Source organism: Xenopus tropicalis, chromosome 2 (assembly GCF_000004195.4).
Source record: "Xenopus tropicalis strain Nigerian chromosome 2, UCB_Xtro_10.0, whole genome shotgun sequence".
NCBI lineage: Eukaryota > Metazoa > Chordata > Amphibia > Anura > Pipidae > Xenopus > Xenopus tropicalis.
Genome location: NC_030678.2, coordinates 177,743,902 through 177,765,622, shown reverse-complemented (window position 1 = coordinate 177,765,622; position 21,721 = coordinate 177,743,902). Strand labels below are relative to the sequence as shown.

The 21,721-nt window shown below is 49.6% G+C and overlaps 1 long non-coding RNA gene across 1 annotated transcript; it reads left to right on the top strand.

Moving 5' to 3' along the window:
- The first annotated feature begins 10,565 nt into the window (after positions 1-10,565).
- On the top strand, positions 10,566-12,046 carry LOC105945550. The gene is made up of 3 exons (XR_001923433.2): positions 10,566-10,814; positions 11,331-11,366; positions 11,924-12,046. It is a non-coding gene; the product is annotated as an uncharacterized LOC105945550 (long non-coding RNA).
- The last annotated feature ends 9,675 nt before the right edge of the window (positions 12,047-21,721 follow it).

Below are 21,721 nucleotides of genomic sequence, written 5' to 3'. Positions count from 1 at the left end.
TCAGCCTGCAGCCTTGTGCCTTTATATGGGGGGCACAGAACCCCTCAGTGACTGCTAATATCCTTATCATTTACAGTAGGGGGTACAGTATCCCTTATAATACATGAGTGATACTCAGAGTTCGCCTGTATAACTCAGCCTGCAGACCTTGTGCCTTTATATGGGCACAGAACCGATAGCGATTTCCAATATCCTTATCGTTACTGTGTGGGGCTAGTACAGAAACGATGTAGCAAGTTGATACAAATGAAGTAGTTACATATCATGTTTCTGTGTTACACAGGTGAATCTGCTGACAGGATTATACCCCAAAGTCTCCCATTCTGCAGTACCAGACTGTGCAGGGGCAGAACATGGACTCACCACAGAATTATCAGGTAAGGTGATATCCAGGTTGCTATGTCTTTACATGTTTAATCTGTTCTTTAAGACGCCAAACTGCCTGGCGTTCTAATTGCCCCTGCATTCCAGTCAGAGACCAGAGATTGCTTCCTGATCCCTGTTCAGCGCATTATATGATTGGCAACCCTGGTTCCAGCTGCCATAGACATGTGCTGTCACACACTTCGGTTCTTGCACCCTTAAATAGTCCAGAGCTCTGTGGCACCTTACACCCCCCTGGCATTCCCAGTACCCAGAGGCACAAACAGCCCCCCCAGCCCAATAAATAGTGACTGTCTGTGGCACCTTACAGCCCCCCTGGCATTCCCAGTACCCAGAGGCACAAACAGCCCCCCAGCCCAATAAATAGTGACTGTCTGTGGCACCTTACAGCCCCCCTGGCATTCCCAGTACCCAGAGGCACAAACAGCCCCCCCCAGCCCAATAAATAGTGACTGTCTGTGGCACCTTACAGCCCCCCTGGCATTCCCAGTACCCAGAGCACAAACAGCCCCCCCCAGCCCAATAAATAGTGACTGTCTGTGGCACCTTACAGCCCCCCTGGCATTCCCAGTACCCAGAGGCACAAACAGCCCCCCCCAGCCCAATAAATAGTGACTGTCTGTGGCACCTTACAGCCCCCTGGCATTCCCAGTACCCAGAGGCACAAACAGCCCCCCCCGCCCAATAAATAGTGACTGTCTGTGGCACCTTACAGCCCCCCTGGCATTCCCAGTACCCAGAGGCACAAACAGCCCCCCCAGCCCAATAAATAGTGACTGTCTGTGGCACCTTACACCCCCCTGGCATTCCCAGTACCCAGAGGCACAAACAGCCCCCCCAGCCCAATAAATAGTGACTGTCTGTGGCACCTTACAGCCCCCCTGGCATTCCCAGTACCAGAGGCACAACAGCCCCCCCAGCCAATAAATAGTGACTGTCTGTGGCACCTTACAGCCCCCCTGGCATTCCCAGTACCCAAGGCACAAACAGCCCCCCCAGCCCAATAAATAGTGACTGTCTGTGGCACCTACAGCCCCCCTGGCATTCCCAGTACCCAGAGGCACAAACAGCCCCCCCAGCCAATAAATAGTGACTGTCTGTGGCACCTTACAGCCCCCCGGCATTCCCAGTACCCAGAGCACAAAAACGCCCCCCCAGCCAATAAAAGTGACTGTCTGTGGCACTTACAGCCCCCCTGGCATTCCAGTACCCAGAGGCACAAACAGCCCCCCAGCCAATAAATAGTGACTGTCTGTGGCACCTTACAGCCCCCCCTGGCATTCCCAGTACCCAGAGGCACAAACAGCCCCCCCAGCCCAATAAAAGTGACTGTCTGTGCACTTACAAGCCCCCCTGGCATTCCCAGTACCCAGAAGGCACAAACAGCCCCCCCCCAGCCCAATAAATAGTGATGTCTGTGGCACTTACAGCCCCCCTGGCATTCCCAGTACCCAGAGGCACAAACAGCCCCCCAGCCCAATAAATAGTGACTGTCTGTGGCACCTTACAGCCCCCTGGCATTCCCAGTACCAGCACAAACAGCCCCCCCAGCCCAATAAATAGGACTGTCTGTGGCACCTTACAGCCCCCCTGGCATTCCCAGTACCCAGAGGCACAAACAGCCCCCCCCCCAGCCCAATAAATAGTGACTGTCTGTGGCACCTTACAGCCCCCCTGGCATTCCCAGTACCCAGAGGCACAAACAGCCCCCCCCCAGCCAATAAATAGTTGACTGTCTGTGCACCTTACAGACCCCCCTGGCATTCCCAGTACCCAGAGGCACAAAACAGCCCCCCCCCCAGCCCAATAAATAGTGACTGTCTGTGGCACCTTACAGCCCCCCCTGGCATTCCCAGTACCCAGAGGCACAAAACAGCCCCCCCCCAGCCCAATAAATAGTGACTGTCTGTGCACCTTACAGCCCCTGGCATTCCCAGTACCCAGAGGCACAACAGCCCCCCCCCCAGCCCAATAAATAGTGACTGTCTGTTGGCACCTTACAGCCCCCCCTGGATTCCCAGTACCCAGAGGCACAAACAGCCCCCCCCCAGCCCAATAAATAGTGGACTGTCTGTGGCACCTTACAGCCCCCCTGGCATTCCCAGTACCCAGAGGCACAAACAGCCCCCCCCCAGCCCAATAAATAGTGGACTGTCTGTGGCATCCTTACAGCCCCCTGGCATTCCCAGTACCCAGAGGCACAAACAGCCCCCCCCCCAGCCCAATAAATAGTGACTGTCTGTGGACACCTTACAGCCCCCCTGGCATTCCCAGTACCAGAGGCACAAACAGCCCCCCCAGCCCAATAAATAGTGACTGTCTGTGGCACCTTACAGCCCCCCTGGCATTCCCAGTACCCAGAGGCACAAACAGCCCCCCCAGCCCAATAAATAGTGACTGTCTGTGGCACCTTACAGCCCCCTGGCATTCCCAGTACCCAGAGGCACAAACAGCCCCCCCAGCCAATAAATAGTGACTGTCTGTGGCACCTTACAGCCCCCCTTGGCATTCCAGTACACCAGAGGCACAAACAGCCCCCCCCCAGCCCCAATAAATAGTGACTGTCTGTGGCACCTTACAGCCCCCCTGCATTCCCAGTACCAGAGAGCACAAACAGCCCCCCCAGCCCAATAAATAGTGACTGTCTTGTTGGCAACCTTACAGCCCCCCTGGCATTCCCAGTACCCAGAGGCACAAACAGCCCCCCCCCAGCCCAATAAAATAGTGACTGTCTGTGGCACCTTACAGCCCCCCCTGGCAATTCCCAGTACCCAGAGGCACAAACCAGCCCCCCCAGCCCAATAAATATGACTGTCTGTGGCACCTTACAGCCCCCCTGGCATCCCAGTACCCAGAGCACAAACAGCCCCCCCCAGCCCAATAAATAGTGACTGTCTGTGGCACCTTACAGCCCCCCCTGGCATTCCCCAGTACCCAGAGGCACAAACAGCCCCCCCCAGCCCAATAAATAGTGACTGTCTGTGGCACCTTACAGCCCCCCCTGGCATTCCCAGTACCAGAGGCACAAACAGCCCCCCCCAGCCCAATAAATAGTGACTGTCTGTGGCACCTTTACAGCCCCCCTTGGCATTCCCAGTACCCAGAGGCACAAACAGCCCCCCCCCAGCCCAATAAATAGTGACTGTCTGTGGCACCTTACAGCCCCCCTGGCATTCCCAGTACCCAGAGGCACAAACAGCCCCCCCCAGCCAATAAATAAGTGACTGCTCTGTGGCCACCTTACAGCCCCCCTGGCATTCCCAGTACCCAGAGCACAAACAGCCCCCCCCAGCCCAATAAATTAGTGACTGTCTGTGGCACCTTACAGCCCCCCTGGCATTCCCAGTACCCAAGGCACAAACAGCCCCCCCCCCAAGCCCCAATAAATAGTGACTGTCTGTGGCACCTTACAGCCCCCTGGCATTCCCAGTACCCAGAGGCACAAACAGCCCCCCCCCAGCCCAATAAATAGTGACTGTCTGTGGCACCTTACAGCCCCCCTGCATTTCCCAGACCCAGAGGCACAAACAGCCCCCCCAGCCCCAATAAATAGTTGACTGTCTGTGGCACCTTACAGCCCCCCCTGGCATTCCAGTACCAGAGCACAAACAGCCCCCCCCAGCCAATAAATAGTGACTGACTGTGGCACCTTACAGCCCCCCCTGGCATTCCAGTACCCAGAGGCACAAAACAGCCCCCCCCAGCCCAATAAAAGGTTGACTGTCTGTGGCACCTTACAGCCCCCCTGGCATTCCCAGTACCCAGAGGCACAAACAGCCCCCCCAGCCCAATAAATAGTGACTGTCTGTGGCACCTTACAGCCCCCCTGGCATTCCCAGTACCCAGAGGCACAAACAGCCCCCCCCAGCCCAATAAATAGTGACTGTCTGTGGCACCTTACAGCCCCCCTGGCATTCCCAGTACCCAGAGGCCACAAACAGCCCCCCCCCCAGCCCAATAAATAGTGACTGTCTGTGGCACCTTACAGCCCCCCTGGCATTCCCAGTACCCAGAGGCACAAAACAGCCCCCCCCAGCCCCAATAAATAGTGACTGTCTGGTGGCACCTTACAGCCCCCCTGGCATTCCCAGTACCCAGAGGAACAAACAGCCCCCCCAGCCCAATAAATAGTGACTGTCTGTGGCACCTTACAGCCCCCCTGGCATTCCCAGTACCCAGAGGCACAAACAGCCCCCCCCAGCCCAATAAATAGTGACTGTCTGTGGCACCTTACAGCCCCCCTGGCATCCCAGTACCCAGAGGCACAAACAGCCCCCCCAGCCCAATAAATAGTGACTGTCTGTGGCACCTTACAGCCCCCCTGGCATTCCCAGTACCCAGAGGCACAAACAGCCCCCCCCCAGCCCAATAAATAGTGGACTCTCTGTGGCACCTTACAGCCCCCCTGGCATTCCCAGTACCCAGAGGCACAAAACAGCCCCCCCCCCCCAGCCCAATAAATAGTGACTGTCTGTGGCACCTTACAGCCCCCCTGGCATTCCCAGTACCCAGAGGCACAAAACAGCCCCCCCAGCCCAATAAATAGTGACTGTCTGTGGCACCTTACAGCCCCCTGGCATTCCCAGTACCCAGAGGCACAAACAGCCCCCCCCCCCAGCCCAATAAATAGTGACTGTCTGTGGCACCTTACAGCCCCCCTGGCATTCCCAGTACCCAGAGGCACAAACAGCCCCCCCAGCCCAATAAATAGTGACTGTCTGTGGCACCTTACAGCCCCCCTGGCATTCCCAGTACCCAGAGGCACAAACAGCCCCCCCCCGCCCAATAAATAGTGACTGTCTGTGGCACCTTACAACCCCCCTGGCATTCCCAGTACCCAGAGGCACAAACAGCCCCCCCCAGCCCAATAAATAGTGGACTGTCTGTGGCACCTTACAGCCCCCTGGCATTCCCAGTACCCAGAGGCACAAACAGCCCCCCAGCCCAATAAATAGTGACTGTCTGTGGCACCTTACAACCCCCCTGGCATTCCCAGTACCCAGAGGCACAAAACAGCCCCCCAGCCCAATAAATAGTGACTGTCTGTGGGCAACCTTACAAGCCCCCCTGGCATTCCCAGTACCCAGAGGCACAAACAGCCCCCCCCCAGCCCAATAAATAGTGACTGTCTGTGCACCTTACAGCCCCCTGGGCATTCCCAGTACCCAGAGGCACAAACAGCCCCCCCCAGCCCAATAAATAGTGACTGTCTGTGGCACCTTACAACCCCCCTGCATTCCCCAGTACCCAGAGCACAAACAGCCCCCCCCCAGCCAATAAATAGTGACTGTCTGTGGCACCTTACAGCCCCCCTGGGCATTCCCAGTACCCAGAGGCACAAACAGCCCCCCCCCAGCCCAATAAATAGTGACTGTCTGTGTGCACCTTACAGCCCCCCCTGGCATTCCCAGTACCCAGAGGCACAAACAGCGCCCCCCCAGCCCAATAAATAAGTGACTGTCTGTGGCACCTTACAGCCCCCCTGGCATTCCCAGTACCAGAGGCACAAACAGCCCCCCCCCAGCCCAATAAATAGTGACTGTCTGTGGCACCTTACAGCCCCCCTGGCATTTCCCAGTACCCAGAGGCCACAAACAGCACCCCCCCAGCCCAATAAATAGTGACTGTCTGTGGCACCTTACAGCCCCCCTGGCATTCCCAGTACCCAGAGGCACAAACAGCCCCCCCCAGCCCAATAAATAGTGACTGTCTGTGGCACCTTACAGCCCCCCTGGCATTCCCAGTACCCAGAGGCACAAACCACCCCCCGCCCAATAAATAGTGACTGTCTGTGGCACCTTACAGCCCCCCTGCATTCCCCAGTACCCAGAGGCACAAAACAGCCCCCCCCCAGCCCAATAAATAGTGACTGTCTGATGGCACCTTACAGCCCCCCTGGCATTTCCCAGTACCCAGAGGCACAAACAGCCCCCCCAGCCCAATAATAGTGACTGTCTGTGGCACCTTACAGCCCCCCTGCATTCAGACCCAGAGGACAAACAGCCCCCCAGCAATAAATAGGACTTTGTGGACCTTACAGCCCCCTGGCATTCCCATACAGAGGCACAAAACAGCCCCCCCCCAGCCCAATAAATAGTGACTGTCTGTGGCACCTTACAGCCCCCCTGGCATTCCAGTACCCAGAGGCACAAACAGCCCCCCCAGCCCAATAAATAGTGACTGTCTGTGGCACCTTACAGCCCCCCTGGCATTCCCAGTACCCAGAGGCACAAACAGCCCCCCCCAGCCCAATAAAATAGTGACTGTCTGTGCACCTTACAGGCCCCCTGGCATTCCCAGTACCCAGAGGCACAAACAGCCCCCCCCCAGCCCAATAAATAGTGACTGTCTGTGGCACCTTACAGCCCCCCCCGGCATTCCCAGTACCCAGAGGCCACAAACAGCCCCCCCAGCCCAATAAATAGTGACTGTCTGTGGCACCTTACAGCCCCCCTGGCTATTCCCAGTACCCAGAGGCACAAACAGCCCCCCCCAGCCCAATAAATAGTGACTGTCTGTGGCACCTTACAGCCCCCCTGGCATTCCCAGTACCCAGAGGCACAACAGGCCCCCCCAGTCCCAATAAATAGTGACTGTCTGTGGCCACCTTACAGCCCCCCTGGCATTCCCAGTACCAGAGCACAAACAGCCCCCCCCCCCCAGCCCAATAAATAGTGACTGTATGTGGCACCTTAACAGCCCCCCCTGGCATTCCCAGTACCCAGAGGCACAAACAGCCCCCCCCCCCCAGCCCAATAAATAGTGACTGTATGTGGCACCTTACAGCCCCCCTGGCATTCCCAGTACCCAGAGGCACAAACAGCCCCCCCCAGCCCAATAAATAGTGACTGTCTGTGGCACCTTACAGCCCCCCCTGGCATTCCCAGTACCCAGAGGCACAAACAGCCCCCCCCCCAGCCCAATAAATAGTGACTGACTGTGGCACCTTACAGCCCCCTGGCATTCCCAGTACCCAGAGGCACAAACAGCCCCCCCAGCCCAATAAATAGTGACTGTCTATGGCACCTTACAGCCCCCCTGGCATTCCCAGTACCCAGAGGCACAAACAGCCCCCCCCCCAGCCCCAATAAATAGTGACTGACTGTGGCACCTTACAGCCCCCCTGGCATTCCCAGTACCCAGAGGCACAAACAGCCCCCCCAGCCCAATAAATAGTGACTGTCTGTGGCACCTTACAGCCCCCCGGCATTCCCAGTACCCAGAGGCACAAACAGCCCCCCCCCAGCCCAATAAATAGTGACTGTCTGTGGCACCTTACAGCCCCCCCTGGCATTCCCAGTACCCAGAGGCACAAACAGCCCCCCCCCAGCCCAATAAATAGTGAGTGTCTGTGGCACCTTACAGCCCCCCTAGCATTCCCAGTACCCAGAGGCACAAACAGCCCCCCCCCCCAGCCCAATAAATAGTGACTGTCTGTGGCACCTTACAGCCCCCCTGGCATTTATTGGGCTTGGGGGGGCTGTTTGTGCCTCTGGGTACTGGGAATGCCAGGGGGGCTGTAAGGTGCCACAGACACTCACTATTTATTGGGCTGGGGGGCTGTTTGTGCCTCTGGGTACTGGGAATGCCAGGGGGGCTGTAAGGTGCCACAGACAGTCACTATTTATTGGGCTGGGGGGGCTGTTTGTGCCTCTGGGTACTGGGAATGCCAGGGGGGCTGTAAGGTGCCACAGACAGTCACTATTTATTGGGCTGGGGGGCTGCTTGTGCCTCTGGGTACTGGGAATGCCGGGGGGGCTGTAAGGTGCCACAGACAGTCACTATTTATTGGGCTGGGGGGGTTGTTTGTGCCTCTGGGTACTGGGAATGCCAGGGGGGCTGTAAGGTGCCACAGACAGTCACTATTTATTGGGCTGGGGGGGCTGTTTGTGCCTCTGGGTACTGGGAATGCCAGGGGGGCTGTAAGGTGCCACAGACAGTCACTATTTATTGGGCTGGGGGGGCTGCTTGTGCCTCTGGGTACTGGGAATGCCGGGGGGGCTGTAAGGTGCCACAGACAGTCACTATTTATTGGGCTGGGGGGGCTGTTTGTGCCTCTGGGTACTGGGAATGCTGGGGGCTGTAAGGTGCCACAGACAGTCACTATTTATTGGGCTGGGGGGGGGACTGTTTGTGCCTCTGGGTACTGGGAATGCCGGGGGGGCTGTAAGGTGCCACAGACAGTCACTATTTATTGGGCTGGGGGGGGGGCTGTTTGTGCCTCTGGGTACTGGGAATGCCAGGGGGGCTGTAAGGTGCCACAGACAGTCACTATTTATTGGGCTGGGGGGGTTGTTTGTGGCTGTGGGTACTGGGAATGCCAGGGGGGAAGTACTGGGACAAAATCACCCAGTAATCAACTGGGAAAAGTTTGGGGACCTTGGCGTAAATCGTATGAGAATGGCATCACTTTAAGTTTAAACCAATGAAATTTAATGGGGTTTATCTGATGGACCAGGGGTGTCAAACTCAATCACATAAGGGGGCCGAAATCTAAAACACAGGCCAAGTCGCGGGCCAAATTTTTTATTAATATACTTAGTAAGATACTAAGGGGTATATTTATCACAATGTGTAAAAAGTGGAGTAAGACATTACCGGTGATGTTGCTCATAGCAGCCAATAGATGCTTTGCTACTGTTAAAATCTGATTACTGATTGGATACCTTGGGCAACATTACTGGTAATGCTTCACTCAACTTTTTACACAGCAGGATAAATATACCCCTTAGTCTTAGTTACTATGTGAGGAAAATGGAAATTGATCAGGCTGAATGGTCACACACACTCACCAAGGGCCACATAAAACAGCCAGGTGGGCCGGATTTGGCCCCCGGGCCTTGTGTTTGACATATATGTGATGGACTGTTGGTGGCCCCGCCCACATTTTCAAACCTAAAAGTGCACTCCCCTAGTGGCCAACTGGGAAGAGTTTGGGCACCCTGCCGTTATTACTGTGAGAATGGCAGCAAGCTGAATTTCCCCCCCATTGGGCTGTTGGCTTCGCCCACTTTTCTACTTGATACGGGGCCCCCCAGTAACACAATGTGCAAAGCTTTGGGGCCCTGACATTAAAGGTGTAAGGATGGCAGCAGTTACAATTTACCCACTAAAATCAATGAAAAAAATGCCATTGGCTCTTGGTGGCTCCGCCCACTTTTCTAACCTGGAATATGTAGTCGCCCAGTGACTGGGAACCTGGTGTAAATAGTGTGAGAATGGGAGCGTTACACATGGAAACAAAGAGATTCAATGGATGAAATCTGATTCATTTAAGGCGAGATTAGGGGGGAAATCCATTTGCTATTATAGATCTACAGGGAATCATAACAATGTGTTCAAATGTCTAACCCCTTGTTTGGCGCTAAGGTGGGCCCTGACCAATCATCTTACACAGGAACCTAAAGGGGGTGTCACCATTAAATTCCTGTTAGTATGATGCAGCGAGGGCATCGCTTTTACAACTAAGGGCATTTAGCTGAAGGAAGCCTGCAGGTGATGTCATAGTGGGTTCCCATGGCAACCCCCCATGTGGTCAGCTCATATTGCAAAACCTTTGCAACTAAGAGCATTTAGCTCTAAGCAGCCTGCTGGTGATGTCACAATGGGTTTCCATGGCAACGCTGATGTCATAATACCAGCTGTGTGTGCGTAACTGTTACAACTTGGGGAAACACTTCAGATTGCTTTTTAGAGCAGAAACGGTAAGTTGTCCCTCCTATGGGCTCCTCCCTGTTACAATTCTAATTTGCACTCGCACCAAAATCTCACCGTTCCCATCATTTTCCCTGAGTCGGAAAATCTCTAATGTTTTGATTAACTGGAAAAAATACTTTTTACTCCTAAGAAAAATACTCAGGTCTCTCCTACCAATTAGATTTCATTTCAGTTGTTAAACGTTGCGCTCTACATTGCCCCATATCCCAGCATTTATTTCCATTAAACAAACGGGAATATGTATGTATAAATATATGGGTACCCTAATGCCCCATACACTGACCCCCAATAACAGGAATATGTATGTATAAATATATGGGTACCCTAATGCCCCATACACTGACCCCCAATAACAGGAATATGTATGTATAAATATATGGGTACCCTAATGCCCCATACACTGACCCCCAATAACAGGAATATGTATGTATAAATATATGGGTACCCTAATGCCCCATACACTGACCCCCAATAACAGGAATATGTATGTATAAATATATGGGTACCCTAATGCCCCATACACTGACCCCCAATAATGACTGCCTGTGTTTCCTTCACACACATTATTTGCTACGTTGTTACTAATTGCTGTGTTTTTGTTCCCTTCCATATAACGACAGTAACGACCCTGTACCACAATGGCGCCCAGACTCTTTGATTGTATCCTTGACTGTGTGAGAGGTGTCTGCACACGGCTCGGGTACAAAAAGGAGGTAAGATACAGATTTACACCCGTCTCTGCGCTCTCATTTCCTACAATGTTTAATGTGTATATGAGCCGGAATGAGCCCCCAAGGAGCCTTTATGGCGCAGACAGACGGGGCGATTAGTCGCCGTGGCTCTAACAATAGCGCTTTGCCCATTACAGCAGCATTTCCATGTGCCGGGCTGAACCCAATCACATAAGCACGGAAGCGGAAATGTTCCATACGCACTATGTGCGCGCTTCTCTTTAACCCTTCCGTTACCTTCATTGCATATGGAAATTGGGGTTCAGTTCGGTATTCGGCCGAAACTTTTAAAAAGGATTGGGTGCCTCCCTAATATAAACTCCCAGAAGCCTCCCTGGGTCCATGGAATCCATACTGTGCGGCATTAGTCCCTTTCTTTGCTCCCTGCGTATTTCCCTAGTGAGATGTAGAGATAAACGTGTAACCGTTGCCGACGCCTCATACTTGGCGGTTTGGTTTATTTGTATAAAATACTAACGGGTTTTTTTTCTTTTTTAGACTGAAAAAGTTGCCAAATGGGAGGCGGTTCGTTACGTAAGTAAAAAACACCAGATATAACTATTTGTGAGTAAATGGGCTGCTAGATCAGGGTCTGTGTGTATAGGGTACTTAGCGGCTCAGGGGGGGCTGCAGGCATTGCATCAGTAGTTACTGATGGGCTTATTATTAGTTTATCATCAGTAATAGATAATAAGGCGTGGGGGTGAGGAAACAATGGAATTATTACGGCGGGTATAGGCAAAGTCGGTCCGGGGGTCCCATCAACGAGCCCATGCGGCCCGCGATCCGACTAGATTTTCTAACCTGCCCGATCGAGATCTGCCCGATTTCAGGCCAGATATGGGTGGGGCAGGCCCGCCGGCAGTGCCCATACACGGGCCGATTAGCTGCCCAATCTAATGGGACCCATATTGGCAGCTAGAATCGGCCCGTGTATGGGGGCCTTTAGCGCTGCCTATGCCTTTCCCAGTGTGGGAGTGCGAAAGGTAAAATCATTTGTATCATTGTCCTTTGTGTTAGTGTGTATGTTACACATCTATTCCAAGGTTTCCAACACTAATAATGTCCTTTTTGTTTGTTTTCTTTTTTAGGTTGTAAAGGACGAATCCATAACTTTTATCCCTACTGGGGCAAGTTATTAGGATTCGTAGGTAAATAGGTCAATTAGGTTAGGGGAAAAAAAAAATTAGGTTAATTTAGCAAATAGAAAAAAAACAAAAAAAAACAAAAAAAATTAGGTTAGTTTAGAAAATAGAAAAAAACAAAAAAAAACAAAAAAATTAGGTTAGTTTAGCAAATAGAAAAAAACAAAAAAAAAACAAAAAAAATTAGGTTAGTTTAGAAAATAGAAAAAAACAAAAAAAATTAGGTTAGTTTAGCAAATAGAAAAAAACAAAAAAAAAACAAAAAAAATTAGTTTAGTTTAGAAAATAGAAAAAAACAAAAAAAAACAAAAAAAATTAGGTTAGTTTAGCAAATAGAAAAAAAACAAAAAAAACAAAAAAAATTAGGTTAGTTTAGAAAATAGAAAAAAACAAAAAAAACAAAAAAATTAGGTTAGTTTAGCAAATAGAAAAAAAACAAAAAAAAACAAAAAAAATTAGGTTAGTTTAGAAAATAGAAAAAAACAAAAAAAACAAAAAAATTAGGTTAGTTTAGCAAATAGAAAAAAACAAAAAAAAAACAAAAAAAATTAGGTTAGTTTAGAAAATAGAAAAAAACAAAAAAAATTAGGTTAGTTTAGCAAATAGAAAAAAACAAAAAAAAACAAAAAAAATTAGGTTAGTTTAGAAAATAGAAAAAAACAAAAAAAATTAGGTTAGTTTAGCAAATAGAAAAAAAAATTAGGTTAGTTTAGCAAATAGAAAAAAAAAATTAGGTTAGTTTAGCAAATAGAAAAAAACAAAAAAAATTAGGTTAGTTTAGCAAATAGAAAAAAACAAAAAAAATTAGGTTAGTTTAGCAAATAGAAAAAAAAAAATTAGGTTAGTTTAGCAAATAGAAAAAAACAAAAAAAAAACAAAAAAAATTAGGTTAGTTTAGCAAATAGAAAAAAACAAAAAAAAACAAAAAAAATTAGGTTAGTTTAGCAAATAGAAAAAAAAACAAAAAAAAACTAGAGGCTCAGCGGAGCCCCCTGCTATGTGGGTTGGTGTGTGGGTGGCGCAGCAGGGGGCCCCGCTGACAGGCCCCAACAGGTAAGGATGAATCCATAATTTTTCTCCCAACTGGGGCAAGTTATTAGGGTTCTTAGGTAAATAGGCCAATTAGTTGAACTGAAGAAGCTGCTCGGATGAGGAATGAAACGTCTTCAATGATTACCAAACAAGTCCAGTTGCTTTAGATTTATACTAGATATACCATGGCCTGGATGAATGAAAATCTTCATAGACAGGCCAATTAGTTATGTTAGGAAATTAAAAAAAAAAAAGGTTAGTTTAGGAAATTAAAAAAAAAATGCATGAATCCATAACTTTTCTCCCAACTGGGGCAAGTTATTAGGGTTCTTAGGTAAATAGGCCAATTGTTTAGTTTAGGAAATTAAAAAACAACCAAAAGGAATAGGTTTAGAAAATAAAAAACAAAAAAATCCCCAAAAATAGGTTAGTTTACGAAATTTAAAAAAAACAAAAAAAATGGATGAATCCATAACTTTTCTCCCAACTGGGGCAAGTTATTAGGGTTCTTAGGTAAATAGGCCAATTAGTTATGTTAGGAAATTAAAAAAATAAAAAATGTTAGTTTAGCAAATTAAAAAAAAATAAAAAATTGAGAGGCTCAGCGGGGCCCCTGCTGTGTGGGTTGGTGTGGGAGGCTCAGCAGGGGCCCCGCTGACAGGCGCCAACAAAACAACAAAATCAATAAAAACAACAAATAACAAACATCCCTGTGTGTGTGTGAGTCTGTAAGGCTGAATCCCATCTCACAAACAGCAATAGCATTTTACTCCCGGATATACTCCCGTATAGCAACACTTTTTCACCAATAGTAATCTCTGCCCCCCACATTAGGTGTATCCCCCCAACATTCCCCTTTATATAGGGACTTATGGGAAATGCACTGTGCAGGGCTGTGCTGGAATCTCTGCCCCCCACATTAGGTGTATCCCCCCAACATTCCCCTTTATATAGGGACTTATCGAAATGCACTGTGCAGGGCTGTGCTGGAATCTCTGCCCCCCACATTAGCTGTATCCCCCCCAACATTCCCCTTTATATAGGGACTTATGGGAAATGCACTGTGCAGGGCTGTGCTGAACTCTCTGCCCCCCACATTAGGTGTATCCCCCCAACATTCCCCTTTATATAGGGACTTATGGGAAATGCACTGTGCAGGGCTGTGCTGGAATCTCTGCCCCCCACATTAGCTGTATCCCCCCCAACATTCCCCTTTATATAGGGACTTATGGGAAATGCACTGTGCAGGGCTGTGCTGGAATCTCTGCCCCCCACATTAGGTGTATCCCCCCAACATTCCCCTTTATATAGGGACTTATGGGAAATGCACTGTGCAGGGCTGTGCTGGAATCTCTGCCCCCCACATTAGGTGTATCCCCCCAACATTCCCCTTTATATAGGGACTTATGGGAAATGCACTGTGCAGGGCTGTGCTGAACTCTCTGCCCCCCACATTAGGTGTATCCCCCCAACATTCCCCTTTATATAGGGACTTATGGGAAATGCACTGGGCAGGGCTGTGCTGAACTCTCTGCCCCCCACATTAGGTGTATCCCCCCAACATTCCCCTTTATATAGGGACTTATGGGAAATGCACTGGGCAGGGCTGTGCTGGAATCTCTGCCCCCCACATTAGGTGTATCCACCCAACATTCACCTTTATAAAGGGACTTATGGGAGATGCACTGTGCAGGGCTGTTCTGGAATCTCCAGGGTCGGACTGGGAGGTGCAGGGCCCACCGGGGCTCCCGCCCCAGGGGCCCTGCAGGTGCCCCAGCCGCGTCCCCTAACCCCCCCCAGGGGCCCCCCTAACCCCCCCACAGGGCCCCCGCCTGACGTCCTCCCCGAGCGCGTATAAATTGAACGCGTCGGGGAGGAACAGTCAGTAGGGGGAGCGCCGGCAAAGGTCGGACTGGATTTTTCCCGGTGTCCCGGCGGCCCAGTCCGACCCTGGGAATCTCTGCCCCCCACATTAGGTGTATCCCCCCCAACATTCCCCTTTATATAGGGACTTATGGGAAATGCACTGTGCAGGGCTGTGCTGGAATCTCTGCCCCCCACATTAGGTGTATCCCCCCAACATTCCCCTTTATAAAGGGACTTATGGGAGATGCACTGTGCAGGGCTGTTCTGGAATCTCCAGGGTCGGATTGGGGGGTGCAGGGCCCACCGGGGCTCCCGCCCCAGGGGCCCTGCAGGTGCCCCAGCCGCGTCCCCTAACCCCCCCAGGGGCCCCCCTAACCCCCCCACAGGGCCCCCGCCTGACGTCCTCCCCGAGCGCGTATAAATTGAACGCGTCGGGGAGGAACAGTCAGTAGGGGGAGCGCCGGCAAAGGTCGGACTGGATTTTTCCCGGTGTCCCGGCGGCCCAGTCCGACCCTGGGAATCTCTGCCCCCCACATTAGGTGTATCCCCCCCAACATTCCCCTTTATAAAGGGACTTATGGGAAATGCCGAGATCCACGACGGAACTGGGGGGGTATGCGGCCCCCACACATGAAGTGATGTCACGTGCCTGGATGTGACCTGTACATTGAGAGTGGCGTCACTTCTTCCAAATAGGGGGTGCATTTAGGTGCCTAGGGTGACACCAGACCTAAATACAGCCCGGGGTGCTTGATTAGTCAGTAACCATGGCCAGAGTAGTTGACTCAAGTCCCATCAAGTCCAGCCCCCATTATTATCAACGCTGGGCAAATTTGCCCATGGGCAGTAACCTATGGCAACCAATCAAATTGTTGCATTCATTGTTCTACCTGCAGCTGGCTGACAAAAGCCAATCACTGATTGGTTGCTATGGGTTACTGCCCATGGGCAAATTTGCTCAGTGTTGATAAATGAGCCCCAGTTGAGTTCCTTTTCATGGGGTCCCTCAAGCCATTGCCGCACCTCTGAATTGCTCTCCATACACAAACCATTTTTCAGACTCAGTACAACCAATTTCTTTCTTTCAGTTCAACCATTGTTGACTTTAAAGTAGCAATATTCCTCCAGCCCAGTATCAAACTGCATCATGGGTAGGTTCCTGCCCAAGTTCCAGAAGGAACCTCCTCCTACTCACCTCACCCTACACTACTGTCTGGGAAGACTATACTCAACCTAGACACTGGGGCGCTGCTCATATTTCACATTTGCCTTGAGGGCCACATTTTGTTGAGGTGGCCATGCCCAGAGGGTTCTTTGTAGGTTCTGCTCCTCCCAGGCCTTTTTGTTTAGAGTCACAATCAGTGGGAATTAGCAGATAACACACTCAGATCTAAGTTTAATCATAAAATTAAAAAAAAATAGATTTTATTGACAAGACACTTCTGCCTATAATAACTCATACTGTGGGGGTTCCGCCATAGTAAGAGACAGTTGGGTGACCCATACTAGACATCTACAGTATAAGAACAGAAGTTGGATGCATCAGACTATAGGTGGAACAGTCATAACCATAGAGATGTGGATGGATTGCCCTATAGGAGTAACTCCCATAACCATGGAGCATTATATCATTAAATAATGGTATGTAAATCCATAATGATATATATATAGAGTTGGATGACTATACTTTAGAGAATCCATTACCATAGAGAGTTGGGCAACTCATACTATAGGGAGAACATCCATTACCATAGAGAGTTGGGCAACTCATACTATAGGGAGAGCATCCATTACCATAGAGTTAGGCAACTCATACTATAGGGAGAGCATCCATTACCATAGAGTTGGGCAACTCATGCTATAGGGAGAGCATCCATTACCATAGAGTTAGGCAACTGATACTATAGGGAGAGCGTCCATTACCATAGAGTTAGGCAACTCATACTATAGGGAGAGCGTCCATTACCATAGAGAGTTAGGCAACTCATACTATAGGGAGAGCATCCATTACCATAGAGTTAGGCAACTCATACTATAGGGAGAGCATCCATTACCATAGAGTTAGGCAACTCATACTATAGGGAGAGCATCCATTACCATAGAGTTGGGCAACTCATACTATAGGGAGAGCATCCATTACCATAGAGTTAGGCAACTGATACTATAGGGAGAGCGTCCATTACCATAGAGTTAGGCAACTGATACTATAGGGAGAGCGTCCATTACCATAGAGTTAGGCAACTCATACTATAGGGAGAGCATCCATTACCATAGAGTTGGGCAACTCATACTATAGGGAGAACATCCATTACCATAGAGAGTTGGGCAGCTCATACTATAGGGAGAGCATCCATTACCACAGAGAGTTTGACAACTCATACTATAGGGAGAACATCGATTACCATAGAGAGTTGGGCAACTCATACTATAGGGAGAGCATCCATTACCATAGAGAGTTGGGCAACTCATACTATAGGGAGAGCGTCCATTACCATAGAGAGTTGGGCAACTCATACTATAGGGAGAGCGTCCATTACCATAGAGAGTTGGGCAACTCATACTATAGGGAGAGCATCCATTACCATAGAGTGTTTATGTGACAAACAGTCACATGATTTTAAGGATTCAGATTGGGTTGGTCTGAAAGCGAATCCTGTTAGAAAAGGCTGCATGTTGGCCGAATCCTGGAATCAGCGCATCCCTAATTACTATGTCCCTAACGATGTGGGGCAGCTGGTGTCTCTGTAGCCACACGGAAGGGAAAGCTGCAGCTAAATGCCCCCTATTGGGCACTAAGGTCTCAATACTGATGAGCTTAAGTAAAGGGTTAACTGGCCTTAGAAATCCCTGTCCCGTCTGTTCCCCAGCTGCCACCTACAGACTGACTGGCAGCTCCTGCCCTGATGCCCCATGTGCCCCAAGTACCCTCAGTGCTGCTGCAGCTCTGGGCGCCCATGGGAAGGCACAGCACACCCTGAGGGGACTAAATGCAGAGGATAAAATACTCCCGACACTTATATGTTCTACCCCTCACCTCTCCAGTCAGGAAGGAAATGGCCTCCAGGGTCAGGATCAGCCGCTCGCTTTGTATCCATGGCGATCATTGTGGCACAGAGAGACGCCAAGGGGCACGGAGCCCCCACCTTGGGAAGTGTCAGCCTTAGAGAGAAAAAGGGCAGGAAAGTTGGGGGAGACAGATGTTAGAGAGGAGCAGGGATCCTGGGCCCCTGTGAGGAGCCAATACCAGAGAGAGGGAGGGATAGAGAGGCTCCCAGGTTGGCTACACTTATTTATACACAGGTGGGCCAATAATCACATGACATAGTAACGTCACAACAGTTAGTTAACTCATTAGCCACTAAATGGTTAATTGTACAAGATGTTTATTCAAATGGGGGGAGGGGAGATTCAGGAGGGAATAGTGGGATCCAACTCACCCATCCCCCGACTGTGGGTTCTGGCAAATGCCAAAAGGCTATGATGGGATACACCTGCTGCCCTCCCCAGGTGCATGATGGGATACACCTGCTGCCCTCCCCAGGTGCATGATGGGATATATGTGATGGCACCTTCCCTCCCCGGGTGCATGATGGGATACACCTGCTGCCCTCCCCAGGTGCATGATGGGATATATGTGATGGCACCTTCCCTCCCCGGGTGCATGATGGGATACACCTGCTGCCCTCCCCAGGTGCATGATGGGATATATGTGATGGCACCTTCCCTCCCCGGGTGCATGATGGGATACATCTGCTGCCCCTTTCTCACCCCAGCTGCATGATGGGATATATGTGATGGCACCTTCCCTCCCAGGGAGCATGATGGGATACATCTGCTGCCCCTTTCTCTCCCCAGCTGCATGATGGGATATATGTGATGGCACCTTCCCTCCCAGGGAGCATGATGGGATACATCTGCTGCCCCTTTCTCACCCCAGCTGCATGATGGGATACTGTATTATAGTTTATGTAGGGACCTATAAAGGGGCAAAATTATGTTCTCATCCCTTGAGTCAATGCCCTGTTTATACAAGACAGCACTTTATTTGCTTTAGTAGCCACAGAATGACACTGCCTGGCATTAGACAACTTGTTATCAACAAAAACCCCCAGATCCTTCTCCATTAAGGATCCCCCCAACTCACTCCCATTCAGTAGATAGTTTGCGTTTATATTATTTCTACCAAAGGGCATAACTTTGCACTTATCAACATTGAACCTCATTTCCCAGTTTGCTGCCCAGTTTCCCAGTCAAATCTCTCTGCAAAGCGGCACATCCTGCATGGAACTTATAGTTTTGCCCAATTTTGTGTCATCAGCAAAAATAGAAACAGTACTGTCTATGCCCACCTCCAGGTCATTAATAAACAAGTTAAAAAGCAAAGGCCCAAGGACTGACCCCTGCGGTACCCACTAACCACACTGGCCCAATTAGAACATTTTCCCCACTCTGTGTAATCTATCCTTCAGCCAGTTCTCTATCCAATTACAAATATTATGTTCTAGGCCAATATTCCTTAATTTGATCATTAACCTTCTGTGAGGTACTGTATCAAACGCTTTAGAAAAGTCCAAGTAGATCCCATCCACTGCCATTCCAGCATCGAGGTTCCTGCTCACTTCCTCATAAAAGGCGACTAAATTAGTCTGGCAAGATCTGTTACCCATAAACCCATGTGGCACAAACTAATAGTATTGTGAACTGCAATGTATTCAAGTACCCTATCCCTTATTACCCCTTCCAAAAGTTTTCCTACTACTGATGTCAGACTAACAGGCCTATAGTTTTCAGGCTGAGAGCGGGATCCCTGTTTAAATAACGGCACCACATTAGCAATCCGCCAGTCTCTTGGCACCATGCCAGACCTTAATGAATCCTGGGAAATTAAGTGAAGAGGTTTGGCAATCACAGCGCTCAGCTCATTTAATACCCTGGGATGAATCCCATCCGGCCCTGGACCTTTGTTTCCCTTTACATGTTCAAGTCTCTTTTGAATCCCCCCCCGAGTGACCCATGCGCCAGTAGCTAAATTACTAGAACTGGGCATATTACAAGGGAAGCCTTCATTATCTGGCTCCTCAGATGTATAGACAGATGGAAAATAAGAGTTCAAAATTTCAGCTTTTTCCTCGTTCTCATCAACCAACTTACCCCCCCGTGATAATAAAGTTCCCACCCCTTCTTGCTTCATTTTTTTACTATTCACATAATTAAAAAATAATTTAGGATTCTTTTTACCCCTAGCTGCAATATCCCTTTCCATCTCTATTTTAGCTGCCTGATAGCTTTTTTGCTGCTTTATTTGCCCCCCTGTACCTGATGAAAGCCCCAGCTGCCCCAGCTAACTTAAATGCTATAAAAGCAGGTTTTTTCTTACCAACCTCGACACTAACACTTTTATTCAGCCATAAAGGTTTTGCTTTGCGATGCCTCTCCTTGCTTACAAGGGGAATATACTGTTGTGTATACCTACAAAGCAATGTTTTAAAGATGTTCCATTTTCCTTCTGTGCCTAACCCCATGAAAAGCCTTTCCCAGTTGACACATTGCAGAGATGCCCTTATACTGGCACAGGCTGCACGGCTAAAATTGAGCGTTTTAGTTACCCCCTTATAGAGCTGTCTCTGCAGCATTATCTCAAAGGAGACCATGTTGGGATCACTGTTCCCCAAATGCCCCCCCACACAAATGTTAGAGATGAGTTCATTATTATTAGATATTACCAGGTCCAAAATAGAGTCATTCCTAGTGGGTTCTTGAACCGCCTGAAATACAAAGTTGCCATTTAGCATATTTACAAACCTACTGGCTGTTTCTGACTTAGCCACCCCATTACCCCAGTCAGTGCCGGATAATTAAAGTCCCCCATAATAACAACGTGACCCAGTTTCGAAGCCTCCTCCATGTGCAACAATAGCTCGTTGGAGGGCTGAGGGAGTGCGGGTTTGGATTTGTTACTTGCAGCAATAGCTGGGACTAATCCCCCTCATCTATACGGGGGGGTTTATACAGGCCCGGATTTGTGGAGAGGCCACAAAGGCCCGGGCCTAGGGCGGCAGAAGTTTAGGGGCGGCATGCCGCCCCGCCGCAAGAACATTTTTAAATTTTGCTCCCATACGGAGCAGTCGGGACCTCTCCCCACTGCTCCGTATGGGAGTTAAAAAGAGCGTTCGCGCATGCGCAATGAGGAGCTGGCGCTTTGCGCATGCGCACTGGGGTGCGCGTTTGCGCATGGGGGACTCCCACAGGGGCGGCCTCGGGGCGCACCGGATAGAAATCCGGCCCTGGGTTTATAACATACACCAATGATCATTTTCTTTGTGACCTTCAGCCCTACTGAAATTTCTACCCAAAGAGATTTGACGTTTTCATTGGTAATGTCTTTATTACATGGCTTTAAGTCTGACTTTACATAAAGACAAACCCCTCCACCCTTTTTAATCTCTCTGTCCCTCCTAAAAAGTGTATAACCATTTAAATTCGCAGCCCAGTCGCATTTATCATCCCACCAGGTCTCAGTGATACCTATTAAATCATAATTTTCAATACATGCAATAGCCTGCAGCTCCCCTAATTTACCCGACAAGCTACGCGCATTACCCAGCATGCAGCGGAGATTATTACTTCTCCCTCTGATGCTTACATTAGCTAAGGGAGAGTTAGAGCTAAGGCAAATATGAGACTGTTTCCTTGCTGATCAGTTGGGTTAATATAATGGCTGTGACCTTTCTCCACCTTGATAAGTTGTGTATTTACTGTTAATGCTACATTAATACATATATACAGTGCCTGTGCCATGCAAAATGGTTTATTTAATGCAGAACACTTGACATATTCCCACGTATG